General features: G+C 40.4%; 1 protein-coding gene across 1 annotated transcript in view; it reads left to right on the forward strand.

Annotated features, from left to right (window-relative positions):
* Window positions 1-26,781, forward strand: part of KCNA4 (potassium voltage-gated channel subfamily A member 4) — an 853,171-nt gene that overhangs the window by 130,146 nt on the left and 696,244 nt on the right. The gene's annotated exons all lie outside the window — the stretch shown is intronic.

A 26,781-nucleotide genomic window follows, 5' to 3' on the forward strand; every position in this document is an offset into this window, starting at 1 on the left:
CAGTCTGGGGCTTCCCTGGTGGCGCAGTGGTTGGGAGTCCGCCTGCCGATGCAGGGGACGCGGGTTCGTGCCCCGGTCCGGGAGGATCCCACATACCGCGGAGCGGCTGGGCCCGTTAGCCATGGCCGCTGAGCCTGTGCGTCCGGAGCCTGTGCTCCGCAATGGGAGAGGCCACAGCAGTGAGAGGCCCGTGTACCACACACACACAAAAGAAGATCCCCAGTCTGGACCAGGGGCTCACCTTTTTGTGCCTATGTACCTTGCATTTTCCTCTATCAGAGCTCTTATCGTCCTGCACTGTTACTGTTTGTTTATGAGTTTTTCTCCTTTGCTAGAAGGTGTTTTTTGTTTGTTTTTTTTCTTTTTTCTTTAAGGTGAGGTTTTCTAGAGTCATATGGACCTGGGTTCAAGTCCTGATTCTGCCACTTAACAGCAGTCTTAACTGTCTAAATCTCAGCCAGCTCATCTGTAAAGTGGGTCTAATAATATCGTTCACAGAGAGTTTTTGAATATTAAGTGAAGACATGTATTTCAAGTGCAGAGCATAGACGTGTACAATGGAAGCATTTAATAAATGCAAGTTAGCATCTGCTTTTGTTGTTGTTGTCCTGGCATAATTATTAATAGCTCCCCTTTCACTCTACAGACTATCTTCATTTGAATAAGTTATGTGGTTTCCCTTTACTATACAATCTGTTAAAGAAATAGACATTATTACTGTCCAAGAAAAGCATATATCTAAATGTATAGACCATGAATAAAAATCTTAATACCCACTCAGCAAATAATTTCTTTCGAGTTAATTTATTTGGCTGTCATAATTTTTGCCCATACATGTTTTATCTCTAATTTGAGGTAAAGACGTATGCCGTGGCTTGTGTTGGTAGCCAAACTCCCAGGCAACACCCCCATGCCCAGAAAATTGTACATATTTACAGATGTAGAGCATGGTGAACAAAGTAGAAAAAAACACATAGCAAGCCTTCATGCATTTAAATTCTGTGCCATGGAGTTCTCATTCTTATCACAGAGAGTAAGTCAGAGTAAACATTGCAATAATCACAGGACCAAAAGGGAATTAATTTTGTCTGTTTTCCTGTCTGTAGGAAAGATGATACTTGTTATAACTTCACTGGCTCCTCTTTTTGTTGCCAAGCAAGGCAATACAAAGTGCTTCCCAAGGAAGATGAGTATGGCTTACTTTGGAATCTTGTAAAATAAAGTTTGTTCGTTTTTTTAACAGTTTATTTTTTAGCGTATATGTATGTATGGGTATCTATCTATCTATCTATCTATATAGTCAATATTTTGAGTGGAATTCAAAAATCAGTATGTCTCTTTTACATCAACTGCATTTTTAAAAAATAAAATACTTTGTATTTTAGTATTAGTATTTTAGTATATTAGTATTTTAATATTTAAATAAAATACTTTAAAAATACTTTTAATTATTATTATCCTAGGGTAAAGCACAGTGCGTGTCACATGGTAGGTGCTAAAAATGAATGCATGCTGAGTAAACAAATGACCTTCAAATTGTTTAAACTCTTCCACACTGATGTTATTACCCCAATTTACCTGATATTACTGTAGTGTTTACTTATCTTAGTCTCTTTCCTCCTGGAGCTTCTAGTCCAGGAGACGTTGCTTTCATCCTCACCAAATGGAGAGATCGATGTGAGATAGGTGATACAGATATAATGTGTGCTTGGTCTGGTCTCTATCCCACCCTCTCCCCTAGCTCCAAAAAATACCAAGTGCCTGTCACAAAGTCAGCTCAACCGTCCTCTACAGATGTTTAATAGTCAGAAGGACCAGGCTACAACCATCAGGGTTGTAAGTGCCATCAGAGTAAGTGCCAGGGCCTATTCCTTAGCCTCGTGGGTACGTTGCCCCTTCTGAGAACTGATTGGGGCAGGTCTGCCATTCTGTGGGACACAGTGAAACAGCTATGCTAGCTGTTAAAATACTGAAATGCTTTTTTCCCCCAGGAGTGAATAGTTCTGCTCTAAGCCCCCTGAATAACCACGCCCCTCCCACCGGCACCCTGGCCATCTTAGACCCTCTCCAGGACCTCCTGGACCTCCTCATGGTCCAACAACTGAAGAGTTAATGCCTGGCATGGCAGAGGGGATCCAGGATGCACCCTTTCTAATTGCTCTGGTGCCTGCTTCCCAGCTGCTATTGAGTACCACCTCTTTTGAGGGGGTAACTGAGCTGCTCCTGAGCTCCTTCCTTCTTGGTCCTGCAGGTTTCTCTTTCTTTCCCATCCTGCTGATGTTCTGTTTTGGCCCTGCCAAAAGTCCAAGTCTCGGACCTAGTACCACCCTTCCTCACTGTGCTCGAGCCCCTCCAGTCCTCCACGCGATCTGTCCCTAGTCCCTCTGCATGCAGCACGTCTGCCAGTGATTGAAGGCTTCTCCCTTCATCCAAGCTCCTCTCAAATGTCATGTTAATGGGTAGACCTTGGCCTTTAATTATGGGCCCTTCCCCTTGGGGCAAGTTTGCCAGGCATCCTGTATTGACAAGGCATGTCTATTTTTTGACTTACATCATATATTGACTTTGTTAAGACATCCTGAGCATCCTGATTTGAGCTTTTTTGTTCAAAAAATTGCAAGAATATGACAGGGCTATTTTTCAAAATTTAACCAGGTATCCTGATTTTTTTCCCCCTTAAAACCTGGCAACTCTACCTTCCTAGATTGAGGACCACAATTTTACCCTTATTTCCTTGTATTGCTATTAGTTTCTGCTGTTCTTTTTCTCTCTCTGAGCTAAGGTTTTGCTGTCTATCTACAATGCTGTATGGCCCAGAGGCCAGGTGGTTTGCACCAATTCCATGCTAACTAGGACACAACCAATTTTTACTGAATGAATGAAGAGATGAATGAATAAAAGAGTTTGCTCTGTAGAATTCTCTTTCTCTTTAGGACCCCATTCGGAATATAATAGGGCCTTTAAGTCTGAAAAATAAGTAACTATGATGGAAACTAAACCCTGTTCTGGCTTCACTGCTCTGTATTTAATTACCTTTTGTTTTTCCCTTAGCAATTAGTAAAGTGCCAGTCTGTCTCAGATGTGCTAAGGAGAACCAAGAGAAGATGTTTTCGTCCACACTTGAGCCAAAGTGTTAAAGGAGCAGTAGCACACTTGGGGTGGGAGGTGGGGGAGAGCAGAGATAGAAAATAATATTTATTGAGCAACCATCATGTACTGTTTTAGACATGATCTCATTTTGTCCTCACAGTAACCCTGCAAAGAATATTCTAGACAAAGAATCATGTTTAGCCAGGCTAGGTATCTTGCTCAAATCCTAGAGTTAGTAAATAGCAGAACTTGAATTTAAACCTAGGTCTTTGCACACAATACTATCCGGCCTTCTATTGCTAGAAGCATCATGGTGGTGGCAATGGCAGTGATAACAGACAGAGAACTCAAGGGGAAGGTAACACTCTAAGACAGAGCCAGGCCTACTCATTCCCTATCTCTTTCACTGTCTTTCTCTCCTTTCTGCCTTCCATTCATTCTAGAACATTCCTGGCATAGTTCCGTATTCTCAGGATACTGATGAGCTGATGAATAAGATAAACACAGTCCCTGACCTCATGCAGTTGTAGTCTAGGGCAGGTTATAGAGACTGAAAAAGTCATTTCAGGCATGAAGTAATTACTAAAGTTATTTTGGAAGCATATAAGGAGATAATGGGAGAACGGCAGTTGTTGGAAGGGTGGGGATCCCTCATGAAGATAGTAACATGTGGGTTGAAATGTAGGGATAAGAGTAATTTAGCTTTGCCAAGAGTTGGGGGAACAGTTGTTTCAGGCACAAGAAACCGCTATAGGGCACAGAAAGTGTAATAAGGTTGGCTTGTCCTTCTAGAGAGAAAGCTGTAGGATCCCAGTTTTATTTCATTTAGAGAAGCAGCCTGTTACCAGAGGGAGAGGTCATGACTCCTGAGTTCTCAGGAAAGGACCTCACATGGAGAAATATTTGGATAGAGAATGAGGCAGTCATGCAGGCTGGTTTGATTACAAGCAGTTGAAGGAGACAGAGGCAGAAAGTAGAGATAATGACACGAGCAAATGAAGAACCAGGAAGGGACATTTAAGCTTGTATCATTTGATAAAGAATATCTCCAACTGCAGTGGCAGCTCTGCCTTTGCTTGTTTTGAAACTGCATTTGGAATGAGGAGACAGTAAAGTTGTAAAAAGTCACTCTGCCCTGGCAAAGAATACATTGAGTGGCAGTTGGGGTTGTGATCAAATCCAGTCTCCCCACTTCTCCAGTTTAAAGTGTTTTCCAAAAGTGTAGGTAGATAGGCTGATTAAAGTACATGCTCTAAAATAGCCAAATGCTTCCTCCAAATGTTTAAAATCCAAGCAGGTCCTTTATCACAGAACACGTTCTGTATTAAATATTAATCAAAATAATTTCATTTTGCAGATTCAATACTTAAAACATCAATTTAGATGATGGATCATGAACTTTAAAGCTGGAAGAAATGTTAAACCCATCTCTCCCTCCAGCCCCTGCATTTAACAGATGAGCTAGCCAGAATACAGAGAGGATAAGGGAGGGCTCAGCATCCTAAAGCTAGGTTACGGGAGTTAAACCAGAATATTGCATTTTCCTGATAAAAGAAAGAAAATCAGGTTGACACCAAGCTTCAGCTTTAACTGAGCTGTCCACCGATGGTATGTAGAACTTTCCCCGATATTTTGCCCCTTGACATATATTAATTTTTCTTGCTTTTACCTCTGATGAGATCTCTATACTAAAGGGATGTTTGCTATTAGAAATCTGGATGGAATTCCATTCAAAGTGGGGAGAGGGGTGTTGTAAACATGGCAAGTGAAATTGATTGTGGATATGGAATATCCCAGAATCATTGTGCTTTCCTTTGTGTCTTGACAAAATGCCCCTTAAGCTTCAAAATCATAAGGTAGTTGCCTGCTTCCCCTCTTTTTCATGCAAGCCATACTAAGCACCTGCTTTGACCTTAGTTCTGTCCTGGGCACAGTGTGTTGTGGTGGGGGCCGTGTTGAGAAACACACTCCAGTCTTAGGAAATGTACCATTTAGATGATTTTGGTAATGAGTAGACAAAAATGTGTTAGGGGATAAAAGGGGCAAATAAACTTGCCCAGAGTGCTGGAATCAGTATTTCTGCAATGCAGCCTTGAGGGTAAAGAAAAGTGAGACACCCCAAACCTGCTACCTACAGCTATTTCTCCCTTTGTTCGGGAGGAGAGAGCTGAAAAGTGGATGGATGAAGCCAGGTCAGAGGGTTCTGCTGGGCTCTGACTTGAAGTTAGTAGGAGACTGGAGGAGCTAATCAAATCTTTTCCTACCTTCAGGATTCAAGTTACTCCGTGTTTCTTTACTAAGGAAAGGCTGGTTGATAGTAATATTGGGCTATATTACCTACACGCAGAGATTATATGGAACTGATGCCCAGGAACCCATTAGTAAATGCTAAGTAGATCCTTCTCCCTCTGCCAGGGCCCACTGGCTGATACGACTAATCAATCATGGCATTCCTTTCCCTTTTAAGACTCAGCATCTTTCTCAACACCATGTTTCAGGCAGACACTAACAAATGATTGGATTTAGTGCTTGGGATGAAACCGACTTCCAATTCTTGTGCCAAGTTGTATGGCATAGAGTAAAGGGACATCATGAATGCTTGTAGTATCCTGTGTGGCCAAATAGAAGAGATGACATTAGTTGGGCTTTGAAGGTTGGGTGGATTTTGGGCAACTGATAAGAAATCTTGGGAAAGAGTCCTATGAGAACTAGAGTGTAGAGATGATGAAGAACATAGCTGTTTTGGAGAGATTGAAGATGCTGACCCGAATAGAGGAAAGGGTATGTGTAAGGAGTAGGAAGAAATGTATAGTTGGACAAGAAGAGTGAGTCAGATCATGCCAAATATTCAAAATTTGTTGTGATAGGAAATAGGGAGCTATTACAGGCTGGTATGGAATTGCAAACCTCTTTAATACCTGGCTTAGTAAAAGACAGCTGGATTCTTGTATCTTGCATTCAATTGGTACATTCATGAGAAAACAAGTGTAAAAAAGTCAAATAATGGCTTAGTGTTATTATCAAAATATTTTTGACCTCACGAATCCCCTGAACGGGTCTCAGGGATGCCCAGAGAACTGCTGTTCTAGACCCTGCTAAGGAGTTGGAAAGGGGAACTACCGAGATAGAGGACAGTTAGAACAAGAGTAGTGATGTAATCTGATATATGCTTTAAGAATTACTTTGGCTGGCGTGCTATGGAAGAATTGTGAGCAGGCAGTCACAGGGGTAGAAGGAAGAGACTTCCTCGGTGGTTTTATCAGAGTCCAGAGGGTGGAGGGTCCTGACTGGGTGGGGGTGGCAGAATGGAATGGAGGCAGATGTGCACCTGGTGGAACGTGAGACCCATTTCAAGGGAGAAATCCATGGTTCCTGCTTCTTCTCCTTTGTGTCCTATTCCTCTCTTCCCTTTGCTCTTTCTTTATTCTCATTCTGTGGATTGGGATGGCCAGGAGATAGTGAGGAAAGGAGATTTTTTTAAAAAGAGGAAAAGGTAGGAAACTGGCTCACTGAATCAAAGTAGGAAGTCTTTTCCTGAGTCAAATACTTCCTCCTTCTGTTGTTATTGAAAAGAATAAAGTAAGAATTAACAATTTTTAAAAAATCCAGTAACTCATTAGTCTACTGTCTTAACACTGTGAATAATTTTTTTTTCATATTGGCTGTCATATGTGTAAATATTTTTACAGTATTGCAATCAGCATACATTTTCCTCTGTAGGTATGCCATTTTAACCTATCATATTTATAACTGTCCATGTTTCTATGTAATTTTAGTTTTGAAGGCCTGTTTTCTTGCATCTTGTTACTATGCCATAATTTATAAAAGTCTGTCTCTAAGGGTTAACTTTTCCATTATTTACATTTTCTTGTCTTCTAGATAATACTGTTAGGATTCCTACAAACATATGTTTTTACTTGTATTACACCATTCTACATTGAGAATCGATTCTTAGGTGTGGAGCAAGGGAGTCAAAAAGCATTGCTAGCTTTTTGTGAGATTTCAAACTTGGCGAAACTTTCCTCTAGGTCTTAAGGACTGTCTCCTTCTGCAAGAGAAATAGGTACATCCAAGTACTCAGTCCCCAAACCTTAGAATCATTCTTGGGGGAAAAGGGTGAAGGGTTTATAGATGTTCTTTGTTTCTAATCTTGCAACTTTTCCTACAAATTTGAAAATACTTAACAACAAAAAAAATCAAACGACAGTTATCTTTTTCCTTAGGCAAAAAGGCCAGACATAAGCACCAAGAACACAAAGAGACATGCAGAGCGTAGCTGAGCTTCTCTCTTTCTTTCACATCCTACCTCCAATCCCTCAGCAAATCCTATCAGTTCACCCTTCAAAATATAACCAGAATCTGCTACTCCTTACTATCTTTACCACTTATGCCCTGGTTCACACCATCTCTTCTCTTGCCTGGATGATTTCAATAGCCTCCCCACGGGGTCTCTTTGCTTTAACCCTTGCATCTCATCCCTGAAGCTGGAGTGATTCTTTTTTTTTTTTTTTTTTGGTACGCGGGCCTCTCACTGTTGTGGCCTCTCCCGTTGCAGAGCACAGGCTCCGGACGCGCAGGCTCAGCGGCCATGGCTCACGGGCCCAGCCGCTCCGCAGCATGTGGGATCTTCCAGGACCGGGGCACGAACCCGTGTCCCCCCAATCGGCAGGCGGATTCTCAACCACTGCGCCACCAGGGAAGCCCTGGAGTGATCCTTTTGAAGTGTACATTAGATCATGGCGTCCCTCTGCTTAAAATCCTCTAAGGGCTTCCCATCTTATTCAGAGTCAAAGCCAGCACTCTTCAAATCACCTGTGAACAGGGTGACTGTATAATTTATTATCCCAAGTGGGACTATTCTGGGAAAGAAAGAAGATGCTATTAATAATTATGTCCAGACAACAGCCATATATAAATGTAAGCTGACCAGGTTTACAGTCACCCTTCCTCTGAGGCCCTACTTGCTGCTATCCTGTCACCTTCGATTTCATCTTTATCCTTCTCTCTCTGTCTGTCTCTGTCTCTTCACCAATCCTCTTGGGCTACACAGCCGTCCTAACTGATTCCCTACCATGCCAGACATGATGCTTTTCCTCCAGAGAGCTTCACAGCTCATTCCTTTACTTCCTTCAGGTCTCTGTTCAAACACCACCTGTTAGAGGGGCCTTTTCTGACCATTTTGCGTATTGGACTCCTTAACCTGTTTTATTTTCCTTCATAGCATTTATCATCCTCTGATATACTTGTTTCTCTGTGTATCATTTTGTCTCTTTCCACTAGAATGAATATTCCATGAAGCCTGGAAATTGCTCTGTTCATTTTTTTTTTATTACCAGCATTTAAACAGGACCTCGCATGTGCTAGGAACTCAACAAATGTTTGTTGAATTAATGAAAGAATGTGAGATGGATGGTGTTCAGCTGCTTGGTTGGACCTGTAGCCAGAAATTACAAACTCGAGGCTCAGTTTCTTTTCCTAAACCTGTAGAGTCATGTTTATATACCAGGGTGGTGGCATCTACAGCTTTCCCAGATCTTCACGCTCTCTGGCCTGAATACGCACCTGTTCCTGTGTTCTAAGAATGGCTGAGACCTGCCTTTCTCCTAAGCACGTCTAATTGAACAATCTGTGTTTCTGTCAGCCTTTTCAATATATGGCCTCTCTGGAAAGTATACTATAGTAACAAGCAAACCTCTTTTTAGCTCTTTAATGAATTTTTTCAAGTCAGATTAAGAAGTGTTTCCTAGGAGCCTTATGGAAGCCAGCATAGTCCTGCCTACATCTTTTCCTCATTCCTCACCATTCTATCTCATGCCTCTTATATTGTAGAGGAAAGGAATGCTCTGATTTTTCATGCCATGGTGTGTTTCCAATATGATTCCTCTGTCTTGAATACTCTTGGCAACTTCTGGTGGTCCTTTGATTCTTTAAAGCCCAACTCAAGCAACTCAGCAAAAGCTTTCTTTGACTCATTTAAGCAGAGTTGATTACTCCTTCCTTTGTGTCATCAGTGTTCTTTATTATATGTCTGATATACTCACCATACTCTATTGCAAATGTTCCCTAAAATATCTCCCCCTTTAGACAGTGTACTCAAGAATACACAGCATCACCTTTGCGTAACAGTACCTGGCACAGAGTAGATGCTAAAAGGTCAGAGAAACTAGAAATGAAACGTCAGGATGGCTTCAAGTTCTAGGAATAGTAGAGATGTTTCAGCAAGCCCCGGTTTTTATTGTTACCACTAAGGCTGACGTGACTGGAATATGCTACGTCTCTTTGATACTCTTCAATACTGAGGAGGTATCAGAGAACAAAGGAAGACTTATTTTTTATATAGTCCTTGGTTTCATTGGCATATAGAACCCTTGCCACTATTGATCAGACATTTTTGTTAGATGGCTTAATTTTTTGAAGAGTTTTTGTTTGCTGCAATCTCTCCTTCATGGTTCAACAGGTGATATTTTACTTTCTTGGTTGACAAAGTATTTTTACCCTCTAACCTTTGGAGAAATGGAATAGTATATCTAAGCCTAAGATACTCAAAGCCTTAGCACATATAACATAGTTTGTAACTTCCAATGTGAAAGTCAGTGGGGCAATTGGACAAAGCAAGGGCTTTACGACAGAATTAGCATCAAGTCCTGACTTAATAATTTTTGTGCTGCATGACTTTGGGAACCTCTGAGCTTTAGTTTTCGCATCTGTAAAAGAGAGAGACTGATTTCACTCACATAGGGCAGTTCTTAGAACTTGGTATAGTGCTTAGCACATAAGCCTTTCAGTTACATAGCTGTCCCATTATTTGGAATGGATCATTGGATCCAGTTACATGGACTTTAATGACAAGGCAGAGGTCGTATCTGAAATATTTGGAAAATAATCACGGCAGTGTGTAAATGGGAAAGTTTGTTTGTGGGCTGCAACAGTCAGAATGACCTCCCAAAAACAAAGGACTAATTTGAGCAGCACCTCAAAAGGGTGTGTAGGAATGGACTAGACAGGAGGAGATAGAGCATCCCAAGGAGCCCGTGAATAGTTTACGGGGGTTACGTGAAGAGTAATACACTCAAATGTAATAGCAAGACACTTAAGCTTTGTGTGTCGTATGGAAAACATAGTCTGTTGCCACTGTCATTACTATTTCCCCTGGTGAGGACATCTAAGGCCAGCAATGAGTCAGGTTCAAAGACAGAGCAAGTGCAGAGAGTACTGGATTCACGCCTTCCCTGCGTCCCTCAGGCTGCCCTTGGAGCTTCCTGGTTCCAGCACATCAGAGCTGTACATGCTTCTGGCTGTCAGAATACCTGCAGCTAGGGAGTTATGGGACTTCCCTTCATCCTGGCCTGGTTAACATACAGAACTGGGCTGTTTGTGGTCAGCTATTGGAAGCCTGTATGTCTTAGGGAGAAGCTGAGGCATTTTGAGAACATCCTTTAGTTCCTGCTCAAAGGTAGCAGAGGCAAACTCATTTATGCCTGTGGAAAAACACAGCATTTCTGCCCTCTTCAAGGTTGAAAAGAAGGACGGTATGAAAGCATTTTTTTTTTTTAACACATTGCAGTGTTGTAGCTAATGAGGTTTATCCAAAGCTCTGCGATTTCTGGCAATAAATTCTAAACTTAGGTTAGACTGGAATTGCGCGTTCTCAGGTGTAACCACTTATGAATTAACCCTTTGTGATCTACTTCCACAGCAATCTGCCCTCTCTAAGGACACTGGTCAGACATCTTCAGGTTTGAAATTTCGTGGCTTTTTCTCAGTTCTCAGCTTCCTTGTTGGGCTGTCTCATTTTTTTCTCTCCTTTGAATTTCTCCTTTGGAAGATGATCATACACCTTGTCTTAAAGCTGTTGGTTGCTTTTCTTAACCAGTTGTTTGAAGGGAGGGGGATATGTCTTACTCATCTTCCTAACCTGTCTGTTACAGTAACTTCCATGTACAAATGTTTGAACTGATGGATAGCTTTGCTCTTTACACATGAGTGAAGGAGATCTACAATGAATTATGTTGCTTTGCCTTTCTAATTTACACTCATCACAAATTTCTGATGGGCCTGCCTCTTTTCTAAGCATGAGCCAATGCCTTTAATTACCGTCATTATCAACGTAGAAAATGCTTATGACCACAAGCCCCGAAGTTTGGAAGAGCAGTTGAAACTCTGAGCCATCAGGAATTACAGAGTTGAATGAGAGTTTTGCAGCAGCTATGTACCAGGAGCCAATAGAATTGCAATCTCACATCAGCTGATGACTTTAGGCAGGTCATTTATTTTCCCATTTTGAGGTGAACAAACAAAGATATTTGCCTGAGAGGTTTGTCCCAAAGGTTTAATGAAGAACTATTTGTGAAAATGCTAGGTAATATGTACATTGCTATATAAATTGCTTTGATGATGGCATTGCTGGGGTCCCACACTAGACTATGTCTTAAACTGGATCAGCTCAGTAAAGAAAATGCAGAAACATAAACCCATTCAAAAAGCATTTTGACATAAATGAAGATGTATATTACTTTTTATTAAATATGACTTCACCTTTGTGGGAAATCATATTGTTAGTTCCAATCAACAATGTCTAAAGTGTGTTCTGATGGTATGTGAATGGGTATTACACAAGAAAGCATTCCTTGTTGTATCAATTTGAAACACACTGATTTAAAGTTCAAAAGTTCATCAAGATTTTATGTCTATAACTTCTTAGACCTTTTGATGTGCCAATTTTTTTGAGGAGTTTCCAAAAAATTCGCATATATATGTTTGTGGGTATATATTTATGGTGTACTATGTGTATAGTATATCTTACTGTATTTCCTAAATATATATGAATATGGAGTTCCCTCCCCCTCTTTTTTTCTGTAGAGTATCTTGGGTCTAGAATTCCATAGAACACATTTTAGAAAATGCTGCTCCAGAGGGTAGCCAGAACTTTTTTGTGACCCGCATATTTAGCTGGAAGACAGACCTAGAAGAACAGTTTGATAATCATAGGTATAACCTGTCAAAGATACTATATATATATATATATATATATTCTTGTGATGTGACCAAGAAGCTTGGTCACAAGCCTCCATTTGGTTTGGCAGAGGAAGTCTTCATCTCGGTACCCATTACCCTCAAATGAATACTCAAGCTGAAAGGGAGGGCCAGATGGTCAAGCTAGGATGTGCATTAGACTGGCTAGAAAAAATTTCTAGACTTTTCAGTAACTCCAATGCAAACATAGAAATCAATCCAGCTAACTACCCAGGGCCTTACTTCTCAATACTTGTCCTTCTCTACTAGACCTAAAGATGACTTAAAAGAAGAACATACTTTTATAGAATTCTATTCGGGCAATATTTCCTTGTCATTCATTTTTACTATAAGAATCTACAAGATATACGGACTAATGGAAGTCACAAGTGTTGGGTTCTAAAAGGCCAAGACTGAAACTTGGGTTGGGCTGGCTTTTGCCATACATCTGATAGGATGGCTTCCCTATTAAGACAAGCTGAGGGTAATGAGTAATTAGAGGAGGGGTCCATAAGCTGTTAAATTCCCTGGTTGCATCTTGCTTTCAGATATTTCCTGCTTGGGCGACATGGTGTTTTAAAAATGCGATAATTATGCTGCAATGGATATTTCTACTTTCTCTTGAAAAAGTCAGAGATGTAGCAGTATAGGGCTACACTGCTGCATGAAAACCATCAGTGAGAGCTGAGTAGCACTTGCCCGATTCAGATGGGCCATGTGCTTCCAGTTTGCCACAGACCCTACATCTTTCTATTTTTGGACATGAGCTGCTTCTCTCAATTATTTTTTTTAAACCTGCTTGGCCCTATAGGACTTTATAGTTAGTGGCCCCTGCACTGGAAGTAGTCTTCTTTAGAGCTCTTTAGCGCTGATGATTTTCCTAACCATTCTATTTAGGAATACAAAGAGCCATAAGGTGGAGGAAATGTTTATTTACATTATCAGCATGCAGTGAGCCCCACTTACTAGCTTGTAAACTTGAAAAGGCAAGGGCTCTTTCTCTCTTATTTTCTCTTATAGCTAGTGTTAAGCATAGTGCCTGTTACATAGTAGGCACTCAAATGTTTGTTGAATGACAAAAGAAGGAGGGAAAGTAAGATAAATAGAAAGAATGAAGGAAAGACACAAAGATAGAAGGTAAGAGCAAAAAAAAAGATAGACAAAGGAAAGGAAACAAAAGAAAAAGAACTGAAGAAAGGGAAGGAGGAAGGGAGAGAAGAAAGGGAAGGTCAGTGAGGGAGGGAGGAAGAGAGGGAGGAAGAAAAAAAGAAACTGTGTGTTAGGGTCTAATCTTGGTGTTACAGATTGAAAGATTTACATATATTTTTGTTCCCTACTCTTGAGTTCATGTGATTTTCTTTGCTCTCACATGGCTACTGAGATGGAGATTTCCTGATGATTTGTTCACCTGCTAAGATAAGATGGAGATAGTCTGACAAAAGAACTCTTTTTGCTGTTAAGAAAATATTGTTAACTGATATGGGAATAGAGTCAGGGTAGGTAGAAATGAGGAGGGGTACTCTGAGAGTCAGGTACAGTTTTGGTTCATTTCTGGGGTCTTTGTGTTCTTTGGCATTCTTGATAGCGTTGGTGGCTCTTTCTGAACTTCTGTATTTGCATGAGGCTTAGCGCTCTTTAATAATAACAAATAAAATGTGAAAATAATAAAAGATATTGTCGAAGACTCTTTCTCATCCCCTATCCAACCTCTATCCATATAATTGCCACTTCTGGGCAATTATCATAAATTATCATACAAAAATGTTTAAACTCAAACTTACTGAAATGTGTATCCAGGGACCTAGATAGGCCCTCGGGCTATACCTGCTGATACCATTTCTCTAGGGCAGGGGGAGAAAATAAATTCCCAGCGACCAGGGGCCTGGCTGTGGGTAAAGAATATCATCATGGGCAGCCACTCTGTAAACCAACCTGAACTTTATGGAGCCCATAAAATTAAAGAAGCATCAACATAAAATACTTTAAGGGTGTTCCATGAGTGTTGCTTGACTAAGAGAAAACACCCTGGTGGGCAAGCCAAGAAGGCCGGCAGGATTGTCTCCCATTATTGTAGACTTTGATTATCCTTCAGGCAGCCTGCTTAGCTAACTGTCTTCTAGCCCCTTGTTTCACATTCTGGAGTATGTGTTTCCTGACACTTGATGCCAAAGGTGTTGCTATTGGACCTTTTGGAAAGGAATATTGTAGATTCCAGGAAGTTTTCCCTGTATATTTTGATTTCCAGTCAATCATGACATTCTGAGGCTCTCCACCTATTGATCAGTAATAAGCCTTGCTTCCAGATTAGGGCAGAGAGGCCCTAAAAATATAAGAACCACTGAGCTACAAATTAGGCTTTTGTTTAGTCCATAGCAAGTCAATAATCTTGAAAGACTGGTGTTACTAAGAGAATAAAGAATTTACAAGGTTCCAAAAACTTCCCTTTACGTATCAAGAATTTAGCTGGAGATCTGAGAAGAGCGTTTTTCAAAAAGGCATAATGTAGAGAGAGGTGGTATATGATGGCAAAAGCTTTCCCAAACTGTGAAAGGAAATAAAGTAAAAGAAGCAGATGAAAATAGAGAAAATCAGAAGGGGATTAGATTAGGTTCTGATACAACCTGGGACCCTGAGAATGGCAATAGAATTCCTATGGCCACTTATTTGCCCCAAAGAACCAAAGATACCAGGTGGAGGGAGGACCCAAGTTTATGCAGGTTGGGGCTTTACCTCCTGCCACGTGCAGCGTAGCCCAGGAGCTGTAGAGCAGCCTTGGGGGAGGTTGGTGTTGATGTGCATGAGCCTGAGATGGTGCTCTCAGCTGTCCCCAGCCTGGACATAGCAAGTAGGAAATTCAGTAATACTTTGTGCCTTAATCAAGAAGCATGGAATTGCTTTAGAGGACAAGTGGACTGAAGAAATCTGGGGTTAGTACAGGAAGGCTGTAAAGTATAGGGAATTCATGACCAGAGGCAATGGTAAAGTCCGTGGTGGTTGTCAGCAGTGGATCTGCAAACGCTCAAAACCTGGTACAGGTCAGCCAACCTTATCAGGTATCAGGGGAGAAAGTCCAGAGACAAAACCAGACCAGCCACACCTCAGTGGCATCAGGGAGGCTCAGGATGTCAAAACTTGCATTAGAGGCCTCTCCCATCATAATGATATTATCCAAGCTATTCCCCTCTACTTCAATAGGGAGAAGGTAAGAAGAGGGGAAATGGGGAAAAGCTAAAACGAAACTAACTAACAAAAAACCTGAAGAAATGGTAGAGAATTTAAAGTGGCAAGATTCATGTGATTATAATCTACCTTGTACTGATTTTTAGTTCCATCAGTCTCCCAGAAAGATTGGGGTAGATATACTAAGGACTCAGCATCTGCTTGTCAACTGGACTTGCAAACATGTCAGCTGGAAAGCTTTGCATCCTCTCTCTTGCCCCTCTTACCATTTTAGCCCAACAATTCCACTGCTCATCTATATCATGCAGTTTTACCCATCCCAAAATATAAAGATAGATTTAAAGGATGTTCTATGAAGCATAGTTTGTAATTGTTATTTGCTAACATTTCTGAAAAAAATCAATCAGGGCCTGGATAAATAAATTATGATAGATGCAGAAATATTTGTGATGTGTGGCCACTTAAACACGAGGTAGATTTATAAGTGTTGGTATAGAATGATCTCCAAAATATATTATATGGAAGAAGCTGGGTAATAGGATTTTATTTATGTATATACCTATATACTTACATACATAAAACTCTATATACAGATTATATCTGGGGATAAAGGTAGGGGAAGACTTTTCATCTTAAATTCTTCTAGACTTTTTTATGTTATTTCGTTTTTAACCAGTATATGCATTGATTTTATAATGAAAAAGTGAAATTCATGGCTTAAGCCTCTTTTTCAACGTTCCAAAGGGAAGAAAAAGAAATGTGAAAACACTGAGTCTTCAATATAGTTATTTTATAGTAACTCTCACTTTTACTAAATATTATCTATAAAATCATTTTTGGAGAGCTATTGGAGAAAACCAGTCTAGAGTGTTAAAATAATAAAGCATTTAACTCCTACCTGTTACATGGATGCCATTGTGTTATTCCATATCTAGTTTTCTGTTTCAAAGGCCTTGGACTTAGCTAGTGGGAAGCAGCTGCATAGCACAGGGAGATCAGCTCGGTGCTTTGTGACCACCTAGAGGGGCGGGATAGGGAGGGTGGGAGGGAGACACAAGAGGGGGGAGATATGGGGATATATGTTTATGTATGGCTGATTCACTTTGTTATAAAGCAGAAAGTAACACACCATTGTGAAGCAATTATACTCCAATAAAGATGTTAAAAAAAGAATAAAGTATGAAGGCCTACAATCTTCTCTGTTACAGAAACTGACAGCAAAGATATGACAAAAATGATTTAGTGAAGGTGATCATCCTGAGAAGATAGACTCTAAAATTGTTTTGGCTTGAACGATCAATTCAGTTGTCCACAGGCTTCACAGGAGGAAAAACTCACCTTTGCTGAGGAAAATATTATTTTTGTCTCCAAGAGGAACATACCAACATCAGGAAGCCTTTTTGAAGTGATGGCACGTCCCTCCGACTAAGAATGAACCTTTACATAGAAATAGGGGACATATACTTATTTTTCTCAGCATTGAATTAAAAACCTTGTCATCCTTTATTACTCTCCCAGCTCCGGGGCATTACTCGCTTAGGCATACAGGATAGAGAGGCAAAAAGTTGTCTCGTACTGTGAGGACAACAGACTGATGTTCCGATGAATTAAAAACAAAAAATTTTGAAGGTGAGAGAAGAATGGGGGGAAATGGGCAGAAAAAAGTATCAGCTGTGAGTACATTATCTTCTGGATCAAGAGTCAGCAGGCTGCTGCAGCTTTCTTCTCTGCGTTGGGTGACCCATGGGCAGAACAATTACTATAGATTTTCGGTGAGGAGCGGACAGAAGTATGAATAGCCTTCTAGCAACTTCTGGGAAAAGGCTAGTTAGAAATGTCTGACTTGTGATGGACAGCCTGATTGGAACCAGTTGCTTCCTTGGAGTGAAGAGGGTCAGAGTAGGAAGTTGGTGGAAAGGGATTAAGAGGATTTGGAAGAGCCAGAACCCTAACTTCAAGTGATCTAATAGAAAAGAATGAATTATTTGAGCCCTAAAACCAGCTGAGGGTTTGATGCAGAAAGTGGGAAGGGAATTGACATCCGTAAGCATCTTCAATTTGGAAGTGTTTTCTCTTAATCTTAGGCATATCAATGTGAGGTAGGTATAGCTACCACTTTTTATAGATGAAGGGACAGATTCAGAAAGGGTAGCCTCTTTCCTGTTGTCACACCACTATTTTTTTTTTTTAAATTAATTAATTTATTTTTGGCTGCGTTTGGTCTTCATTTCTGTGTGTGGGCTTTCTCTAGTTGCGGCGAGCGGGGGCCACTCTTCATCGCGGTGCGCGGGCCTCTCACCGTCACGGCCTCTCCCGTTGCGGAGCACAGGCTCCAGACGCGCAGGCTTCAGTAGTTGTGGCTCACGGGCCCAGCTGCTCCGCGGCATGTGGGATCCTCCCAGACCAGGGCTCGAACCCGCGTCCCCTGCATCGTCAGGCGGACTCTCAACCACTGCGCCACCAGGGAAGCCCCAACACACCACTATTAAGTTATGGAATTAGCTTTTGATCCACCTTTACCTATTCCTCAGCCTGTGTTTTCTCTTCTACACCGGCCATCTCTTGGTTACATTGGGACACCCATCGGAAGCTCCTGGCCAGCTCATTTTTACCATTTACCATCTTTGCGCTTGACTATTTCAAGGATTTCTCTCCTCCTTTCCTTCCTTTATTCTCCATTAACCAGGTACTACAACTCCAGCCTTTGAAAATAACTTTATCGACATAACAACTCTGAGAGGTTGCTGTTGTTTTCCTCCATATTATAGATAAAGGAGACTTAAAGGTTATTGTAATGGCAAAAATGATGTTTGGTATTACTCACTGAACAAAAGTGTTCAGGGACTGGTATCAGCTTTTTGACTTGAGCTAAGTAAGTATCAGAGCAAGGACTGGAACATAGGTGTTTGGACTCTTGTGCAATGATTTTAATGTCCACTAGATGGCATTGTAAAAAATACTTTAAAAAGTGCTGTGGCTTCCTCTGGGAGAGCTGCATTTCCAACTCAGCAAATGCGTCTCCCTCCAGGGAGGCCTGGGGCCCAGTTCTCCTGAGTGGCTGGCATCCCAGCTTTTACCCAGAGCTCTCTGTTCTGATGCATCTCTTTACCCATTGTTGTTGGGAATGGGATTGCGAATGATTTAGCACTAATGACTTGTCATTAATGAAAATTACCGATGATTAATTTTTAAAACCTCTCCTTGGGAAGTTTGCTTCTCCTATGGAGTCTGTTCCCCATGAAAAGTACCCATCTGTCTTGCATAGACCTTCTCAACCCGTGGGGCATGCCCCTGACCTGGATTCATTTTGGAAATGTGGGAAATTGTCCCAAAGTCAATAATTGGATATCTACCCTGCTTTAAGTAAGGAAGATTTACTTCCATGAGCTTTAGTCTCCAGACATATGCCCTCTGTCAAGAAGTCAGGTTAACTCTAGAACCAAATTGCCAAGTGTGACAGACCCAGGGCTCAGTTAAAACTGTTGCCACAACTGCATGTAGTAATAATGACTCTTTTGTTAGTTCCCAATCATGAGTAAAGAGAGCTCGTGATATTTTCTGTGATTTCATCTTACCAATAAAGTCAGCTTTCTCACCTTGGAGACTGCCTTGGATGCTCTTGCTTTACCCTTTTGCCTAGATCAGGGAACAGAATATGCAAATTTCTAAGTCCATTTCAGATCTTAGCTTAATTATCACTTCTTTCTACACCCTGTGTTAGGTTAGAACTGACTATTATATTCTCCTATAACAATCTGTATTCTACCTTCCAAGCATTTTGCACATGAATTAATTATCTATAAAGTTTAAAAATGTCTGTTTTCCCCAGTAGATCTGAAGAAGCATTAGAGCATTAACCGCTCTTGTCCTGTTCATTGCGGATCCCTTAGAGCCTGGCATATACCTTACTTACAATTAGTGGTTAATAAATGTTTACTGAAACTGAAATGAGCCTTTTCTAGTCAGCTGTCTGGGGAATAAGTATCACTTGAGGAGGTCTATGATGTATATATTTACAAGGTACATTTAGTTTTGAAAGATATAGGAGAACCTCATAGGGTCTAGAGAGATATACATTCTCTTGGTAGAGAGATAAGGAAATTGCCTTGTAGACCGTATAGATAAGATCCAAAAGAAAATGCTTATCTTTGTGTTATTTGAACAAAGCACCCAATAAGTGATTATTTGTTAACTATTTTATTACATTTTTATTTCTTGGGTTCTTGATTACGATGATGATTAGGCAAATGCCTTCCAAATTCTATTAGAATTACAGTTTTGGAATGATAAACTTATAAGTTCTTATTCCATCAGAACATTTTTTTCTTGTTCTTTTGTTTTTAATCGATGTATTGTTTGTGATGTCTGCAATAGAGATGAATTGGAGAGAATTTTGTACTGATGTATAACAGAACAAGCACTAGGGTTCTAGTCAGGGATGTAGACTGGCTATGTGTCTTATTGAAGCCATCTGCTATTTCTGAGCCTCAATTTCCTCATCTGTAAAATGAAAAGTTTTTTTTATATGAGTGGTATGGCAGGTAGCTTTGGATATGGCTCACAGTCATCTCCACTGCTGGTATTTGCACCTTTGTGTCATCCTCTTGCCTTGAAAGTGGGCTGAATCTGGTGTCTTGCTTATAACCAATGGACTATGGCAAAAGTGATGGCATGTCACGTTTATGATCAGGTATCAAAAGACTGTGACTTTCATCTTGCCAGCACACTCTCTCTACCTCTGTCTCCCTGACTTTGATGATGCAAGCTAATATACTGGAGAGGCCCACAGGGCAAGGAAAATGAGAGAGGCTTCTGGCCAGTATAATTAGTGAGGACCTGAGGGGTTCAGTCCAAATCCTACCAAAAACCATGTAAGTAAACTTGGAAGCAGATCCTTGTCCAGTCAAGTCTGCAGATGAGACCTCAGCCCTATTGAACATCTTGATTGCAATATTGTGAGAGACTCTGAAGCAGAGCATCCAATTAAGTCATGCCTGAATTCCTGATGCTCAGAAACTGAGTTAAATGTTCACTATTGGAGCTTCTGTGTTTAAGACTTCTACATTCCACAGCCCAGGGCCTTCCCCTTTTGGGGGAGTATGACTTAAAATAAAAAAAAAAAAATTGGGGAGGGAATGTTTTACCCTACAATAGGTAACGAATAGTAGTGGTTTTCAAACTGATTGATGAGTTATACGGGTTATACAGGTGACCACCTGTATAGACTCCCTGTCCAGAGATCTCTCCCCTCCTCTCACCTATCCATGTACAAATGTATATAAACATAGTATTTATAAAACTGCTTTCTTTAAGGTTAATAAAATAAAAATTTCTGATATGATCTGCAGTTATCAGAGAGAGGCATCAGAGTAATAATGATAGGTGGGGGTTAGAAGAGCTGGTTAGAGATGAGTCTTTGGGCAAATCAATTCAACTCCCTTGAAACTTGGTTACTCATTTGTAAAATGAGGGGGCTGGAATAGACCTGGGTTCTCAAAGTGTGACGACCACATAAGATGATGTGTCAACATCATCTAGGAACTTGTTAGAAATACGAATTCTCAAGCCCCACCATAAACTTATGAATCAGAAACTCTGGGGAGTGAGGCCCAGCATTTGGGGTTTTAACAAGTCCTCCAGGTGATTCTGATGCATGTGGACGTTTGAGAACCACTGGGCTGTAATCTCTTACAGTTCTACCAACAACTGATGTTAGTAATAACAAGAAATGGTTATTGATCATTTGCCAGGAATTGTAAAGGGAGTTTGTATTCATTAACTCATTTAATCCTCACAATGCCCTGTGAAGCAAATACTTATTCTCATTTCCAGTAAGATATCCAGATATCTGTGCTTCTTAAAGACAGAGCAATTTTTTTTTCATCTCTAAACTCGTATAAACCTTGCATAGGATGCATCATTTCTATCTCTGTGTGTGTGTGTGTGTGTGTGTGTGTGTGTGGTATTCAGTTAGTGTTTAAACAATGAATAAATGAATGAATTTTTTCCAAAAAAAAATGGAAGTGGCTTTGGGATTGGGAAACAGGCAGAGGCTAGAAAAATTTTGAGCAGAATAATAGAAAACATATATATTGCCTTGAACAGACTGTTAGTAGAAATATGGATGAGCAGAATAATAGAAAACATATATATTGCCTTGAACAGACTGTTAGTAGAAATATGGATGTTAATGACTACTAGTGAGGATTCAGAAGGAAGTGAGGATTCATAGAGAAAACTTATATCATCTCAGAGAGTACCTAAATCTTCATAAAAACTGTTGGTAGAAATACGGGCATTAAAGGCACTCACAGGGAGGGCTCAAGAGTTAATGAGGGACATGTAAGAACTATGAAAAGTTACCCTTGTTATATAATTACAGAAAACTTACTCAATTTGTTTCCTATAATCATGTGGGAAGTAGAACTTATAAGCAAATTTGGATATTTTGCTGAGGGGATTTCCAAGCAAACTGTTGAAGGTTCAGAGTGGTTTCTTCCTGATGCTTATAATAAAATGGGAGAGGAAAGAGATAGGTTGTCAGAAGAATTGTTAAACAGAAAGGAACTGGGAATTTGGGAAGTTCTGTCTATCCAGATTGCAAGAGATGCTAAAATGAGGAGATTCATTGTGAGGAAAGTTTGTCCTGGAGAAAAAGCCAATGATGTGATTGGACAACTTTTTGCTAGTGCTTCAGAAGAATCAGTCAGAATATCCTGTCACACAGAGGTATCTTGGAAGAGAGCAGGCATATGACTCATGGAACTCCTTAGCTATCTTAGCAGAAGCCAGGAATAGAGATGGGATTATCCAGGAAAGATCTGTGAAGGAGCCTCTTGTCTAATGGAGTGGATCCACAGGACACACAGGAGATCCACAAAGATCTAGAGAATTTTATACCAACAGGAACACTTCCAGCTTAGACTGAAAGGGACAGAGAATGCAGTGAAAGAAAGCTGTTGGACTACCAAAATTCTACAGGCAAGAAACAGGCTGATAAAACCACTCCGCTGCAAACATATGCTATCCTTCATGAAAATGGAAGGATGACTCAGAGAGGGGAGTCCTGGGCCCAGAAAATAAAGCCTCAAGTCACAGAAGATCATTCCCAGGCCTTGAAACATACTAGAGTGTGCCCTGCTGGTTTTCTAGTTTGTTTGGGACCAGTGACTCCTTTTCCCTTCCATTTGATCCCTTTTTGAATGTGATTATGATAGATAGCCTATGCCTGTACTACCATTACATATGGGGAGCAAATATCTTGTTTTCTGGTTTCACAGGTCCACAGATGATGAGAAATATTGCCCCAGAATAGATTACATGAATCTTATCCATACCTGATTCAGATAATTTTGCTACTGAAATTTGGAACTTTGGGACTGATAAGTTAGGATGAGTTTTTTTTTTTTTTACTTTGAGTTGATATAATGGGTGAGACTTTGGGGGATGTTGGGGTACGGTACGGTGAATGTATTTTGTATGTGGGATGGATATGACTCTTTGGGGACCAGAGGGCAAATTGTACTAGAAAGAATTAGTCCATGCCCTAATCTCCCAAGCCTGTGAATGTTTTATCTTATATGGCAAAAGAGACTATACAAATGTGATTCATTTAAGAATCTTGAGATGGAGAAATTATCCTGTATCATCTGGATAGATCGAGTGTAATCACAAATGTTCTTACAAGAGGAAGGCAGGAAAGTCAGAGACAGAGGAAGGAGATGTGATTATAGATGCAAGGGGTCAGAATCAGAGATTTAAAGATAGTACACGACTGGCTTTGAAGATGGAGGAAGGGGCCATGAGCCAAAAGAATGCAGGTGGCCAGTAGCAGCTGGTAAAGACAAGGAAACAGTGCCTTTTGAGTGAATACTGCCCTGCTGACATTTTGATTTCATCCCAGTAAAACATACTTTGTGCTTCTAACCTGCACAACTGTAAGATAATAAATTTGTACGGTTTTAAGCTACCGAGTTTGTTGTAACTTGTTACAACAAACAGCAGCATAGGAAACAAATACATGTCTTATTTATAGCAGGGTGTGGTTCCTAATCCCCAATGTAAACCTCTCTGGTAATATGGGTCTTGGCTTGAAACTTGGGCCTAAGAGGAAGCCTCTTCTCAAGGCAAATTTCCTATTAGCTGCCCAAGACTGGGTCAATGAGAGTTCCATGTGTATATGATATAAGTGAGGGTAGAGAGAGAGAGAGAGAGAGAGAGGCAGAGAGAGAGAGAGAGAGAGAGAGAGAGAGAGAGAGAGAGAAGCATTCTGCCATATTGGCTTATCGTTAACTTCTGCTACATGGAAACAAAGAGAATGAGGGAGTCACACTTGCAAGTTCATGAATTTCTAACCTATACTGAGACAATGACTGCAATAATAGAGCCCAATCAGAGTTCTAAATTCTGATCTAGTCAAATTAGTACTTAAAATAATAGTTAAACGCCTTGGATTTGGAGTCAGGCTACCTCGGTTTGGACCCCAACTCACCACTGTGACCTAGAGCAAGATGCTTTTAACTTCATTGTGCCACATTTTCCTCATTTGCAAAATCACAGTAGTAACTGTACCCTCCTCACAAGGTCATTGTGAGAAAAGATGTACAATGAGATTGGAACAGTATCCAGCACTGTTATGGAGAAGAGGAGAGGATAGAAAGGAGTGTACACACATGTACACACATATATAGACACACACCTTACAGTAGTTCTGATAATGTGCAACATGTTGCTGAGCTCAGAGTAAGTTCTAACTGTATACTTATTTACTGAGATGTTTGAGAGCACCAAGTATCCTGTGTTTGCCTTTAGTTGACAAAGAGACCAGGAAAGGATGTGGAGACAAACCCAAATAATCCTGCTAACTCAATTAAAAGATCCGAGGAATGAGGAACAGTGCCTATTAAGTGTTCTGGGAACCCCTCTCTTGTTTCTGGAAGGTACAGGACTTACTCTGATTAATATGTCTGAAATACTGTTTCAAAGGAAACGGAAGGAAGCAGAGTACTACTACTATTAGCAGAGACTTCTGCTTGAAATTCCAGTGCAAAATAGCAGTACACTGGGGTGATTCACATGGAAAACTTTGTAAGACACCAGGAGCAGCCTATATATATATATCAGTAGCTTAGATCCAAAGCAAGCCAAACAGCTTTATATGTTTATTAAGATCAGCCTGGATAGGAGGTCTTCCCCTGATGGTGTGGAAAGACCAATTCAGATTTTACCCAGTGCCAGGGAGAAGGTGCTGGTGGGTGCAAGCATGAATGAGGAGAGAATATTCACAAAGGAGAGAAAGAAGGTTGCACAGAGCAGCCCTGAGTCTTTACCCTTCTGGCCTAGTTAAACAAAGGGGGAAAAATTGCAGTCCCCAAAGCAGTAAACATTATTCCATTTGATACTCTACTCCTAGAAAATGTGACTAACTCATTTTCCTTGAAATTAACCACCTCTTGAACTCCCCCTACTCTTTGGTGAATGGGATTTCTTGCCTTTCTTCCTGGCTAATCCTTAGGGAAGAGTAAGGCCTAAGGGTGGCATGAGAACCTTCTTTTCTACTAGAGGATCATCATTTTAAGGCTGGTTAATTGGCATGATACTGGCACTGTTGATCGATAAAGGGAACAGGGGAAGGAATTCTATTTGGAGTGAGGGGTTGGCATATTAGACAATGTCTATACACAAGATGACACTTTTTGCACACTTTTTGCACGATGACAAGATTGCACACTCAAACTGAATGAGTTTTTCAAGTGAGTGGACAGGTTTTAAGAGAACATGAGAGCTATTACCACTTCTTGTCCTGAAGAGCCAACAGGAGAAAATAGTTAATGGAACCCAAAGAGGGTGGTTGTCTCTATGGAGAAAGCAGCCTGAAGAAAGCTATGGCTTTAGGCCACAGTCAATCCTGGTAATTCAGCAGGTAGGGCACTGGGGGAATACATACTGCAACTTCACTCTTCTCCCACCCTTGAATCTTTTGTTGATGTTTCTATTGGCCAACAACGAAAAACCCTGTTCATGAAGTTCACATAAGTAAACCTTCCTGGGCACCAACTGAGCTGGAGGGAGGTAGAGGGAGGTTCTGGAGGGACAACCAGAAGTTTCCAACACAGGATAGACTGTGAACTCAGTGGTGAGTGAACTAATAGTTGGACTTGAGGGAGGAAATGGTTCTTAGCTTATAAGAAGAGTGGGCCTGGCGGTAGAAATTTGGGATACAAGTTATGGAATGTTTAATCTGGAAGAAAAGACAGAATTTTTACTCAATATTTATTATGTACCAGGCACAGTGCCTAGGCATTTTTGTATGTTACCATGTTTATTCTTTACAAGTAACTCTGTAAAAGAAGTATAAGCATTCTGAGAGGTTTGCTAGTTCATGGGTCTCGAACTGGCAGCTCAAGGGCTGAGCATCTGTATTTTCTTTGGCCTGCGTAATGCTGTAGAAGTCAGAAGATTTCACATAAAAATTCAGGTTTCTGTTTTCTCTGGAAAAATCAGAAGCTCTGGCAGCAGCAAGCTTACATTCCTGCCAGCTAGAATTGAGTGGTAACTTTCATCTTTATACTGGACATGAACTTTGACACACTCCCCACCACTCTGTATTGTGTTGTAACTTCCAGATTAATTGATCGAAATTATCTGCCAAGTTATTTTAATTTGCAACCCTTATCTACTCCCTCCTACTTTGCAGATGAATAAATTAAGGCATGGAGAAATTGGATGACTTGTTCAAAATTTCACAGCTAGTTAATGCCAAAGTCATCCTTAGAACTTAGGTCTTAGGCCTCTGCATCAGGCTATCTGTGAAATCTAAAAGTGGATTACTATACATTTTACAGTAATCAAGGCAGTGTGGTGCTGACTTAAAATTAGACAAATACATTATCAGGACAAAGTACAATCCAGAAATAAACCCTCACACATATAAGGTCAACTGATTTTCAAGAAAGGTGCCAAGGCAATTCAATGGGGAGAGGAAAATCTTTTCAACAAATGGGACTTGAACAACTGGGCTAAACACATGGAAAAAAGTAATGTCTACCACCTCCTCTCATTATACATACAAATTAATTCAAGATAGATCATGAGTTATAAAAGCTAATATTATAAAGCTTCTAGAAGAAAACATTGGAGCATCTTTGTGACTTGAAAAAAGCAAATATTTCTTGGAGAGGACACAAAATGCACTAGCATTAAAATAAAACAAGTATTTAAAGGAATGGATGCATGTTTTATATGAGATAATGTGGAGAGGGTCAGGAGTGCTTAGTATAGGAAAATAAGAGTAGAGACCTTGAAGAAGCAGCTGCAAGAGATAAATAAGAGGTGTTGGCAGACATACGGTAAGAGGATGGAATATTATGAATCTTTCCCAAGGTTCTAACAGCCTATTTAATTTGGGTCTATAGAGTTTATTTGGGAATTTACTAAATGCCTTTTCTCTTAGTAGGCACCAATTAACTAATAATTCAAATTGCTGAAGCTCTTTCTTTT

This window comes from Kogia breviceps, chromosome 7 (genome assembly GCF_026419965.1).
Source record: "Kogia breviceps isolate mKogBre1 chromosome 7, mKogBre1 haplotype 1, whole genome shotgun sequence".
NCBI classification, from domain to species: domain Eukaryota; kingdom Metazoa; phylum Chordata; class Mammalia; order Artiodactyla; family Physeteridae; genus Kogia; species Kogia breviceps.